The sequence below is a fragment of the Bubalus bubalis genome, chromosome 10 (genome assembly GCF_019923935.1).
Source record: "Bubalus bubalis isolate 160015118507 breed Murrah chromosome 10, NDDB_SH_1, whole genome shotgun sequence".
NCBI lineage: Eukaryota > Metazoa > Chordata > Mammalia > Artiodactyla > Bovidae > Bubalus > Bubalus bubalis.
The window spans coordinates 33,345,427-33,347,394 of NC_059166.1; the positions used below are offsets into that span (position 1 = coordinate 33,345,427).

The window sequence follows — 1,968 nt, forward strand, 5'->3', positions numbered from 1 at the left end:
ATACATATACATATAGTATAACAAGTACCTATAGTAAGGATGTGTACAAAGCATCAAGACAGATGATACAAGTAAACCACTTAATCATTTATTACTTTGTTAAATCACTTCAGTTGTGTCCAACTCTTGCTGAGCCTATGAACTGTAGCCCCCCAGGCTCCTCTGTCCATGGAATTCTCCAAACAAGAATACTGGAGTGGGCTTCCAGGCCCTCCTCAAGGCCATGCCTTTATTATTTAGTGCAATAAATATCTTTATTATATGATCAAGGCACCTGTCTGTGACTTTGCTCCTGGATAATTTGAAATATATATATATATTTCCCCAATTTTGGAAGGCTTTATTCATTTTTTGTATCTAATTTCACCATAAATTCATAATATTAAAAATAGCCCTAAATTTTTCAACTTAGTGCTTTCATTTACTCTGAAAATAAGCTAGTGGTTGGTGAACTATCCTTAAAAAGTCCCCCACTTAAAATAGCTTTCAAGGCTTTTCTAAACCAAGAGTAAAATAAAGTATAAATCAAAGTGTTCATGGCTGAGTTATAGTAGGAACCCCAACAGCAAATCTCATAAATATAGGGAGGGTTTATGAAACCCATAAAGGCACCAATTAATATATCAATTGTATATGGTAACCATGAAATTATAAATGCTACTACTGTGATCCCTGATGTTTTAGCTGCTTTTCTCGCTCTCTTGGCCACTCTGGATTTGTAACTCTCTGATTCTGCTTTGCTATCAGTATTTTCAATTTTTAGAGCTTGTTGTTTACTATTTAAAAAATCTTGCCATAAAGAATCATAACAACAGTAGGTATAAAAAATAACAAAACACTTATCAAAACCCATATACAGTTGAGAGCACTTACTAATTCCTCCATCCCATCATCACTGACACCTGTGTAGGACACAGCTCTGCTGTACACAAGGGGCAGAATCCAGGAGATGCTGATGCATACCCCTGACACAGACACCTTAAACTTGGTAGGATAGACCAGGGGGTCAGTAACAGCAACGTACCTGTCAATGAAGATGAAGGACAGGTGGAAAAGAGAAGAGTAACAAGATACCACATCACAGGAACTCTGAAGCACACAAAATCTGGCTCTAAAGTACCAGCACCTCTCCACGGACCTGACCATGATGAAGGGCATCACGGTCACTTCGCACAGGCCAGAGAGGTGATCAATAAATTGGCTAGAGAATGCAGATGCTTGAAGTGAAGAACTGAAGTCATCACCAACAAGTTTCCAGAGATAGCCAGTAAAGACCCAAAGGAGATTTAATACAAGATCTGTTCACATTCTCATGGCAGAGCTGCACGGTTTCAGGTTGGAAAAGATTGCTGACCATGGTTCTGCCGTTGGATGCTTGCTTTGTTTCTGCTTTTCAGAAAAATGGCCTTCAATTCTGAAAATTAAAAAAAAAATAAATAAAACTGCATACTTGAGTACTACTTTTAAAAACTGTCTCATATTTCATCCTTTTCCCATTTTGTTATGAAGAGAAACTAAAAGAATTTTTAAAACTCAGAAATACATTCTTTCTATGTTTACATAATATTTCTATATCTAAATCTCCTAGACAGTTAACTCTAAGCAAATCTACTATGATTTTTCATCAGTCCAGAAAACACATTGCCTCATAATTGAAGAAATTTAATTACTTGGTCCTTTATACCTGTGGATTTCTTCCTTACAAAGGATATGTGTGCATGCTTAGTTGCTCAGTCAATCAATTGTGTCAACTTTTAATGACCTCATGTCCTGTAGCCCCCCAGGCTCCTCTAACCATGGCATTTTTCAGGCAAAAATACTGGAATGAGTTGCAATTTCCTACTCCAGGGGATCTTCGTGACCCAGGGAATGAACTCATGTCTCCTTCATCTCCAGCATTGGCAGGCAGATTCTTTACCACTGAGCCACCTGGGAAGCCCCCTTATAAAGGATAATCACATGCAACAT

At 37.7% G+C, this 1,968-nt stretch overlaps 1 pseudogene; it reads right to left on the bottom strand.

Annotated features, from left to right (window-relative positions):
* Positions 1–421: 421 nt before the first annotated feature.
* Positions 422–1,357, bottom strand: LOC112587629 (annotated as a pseudogene).
* Positions 1,358–1,968: the final 611 nt, after the last annotated feature.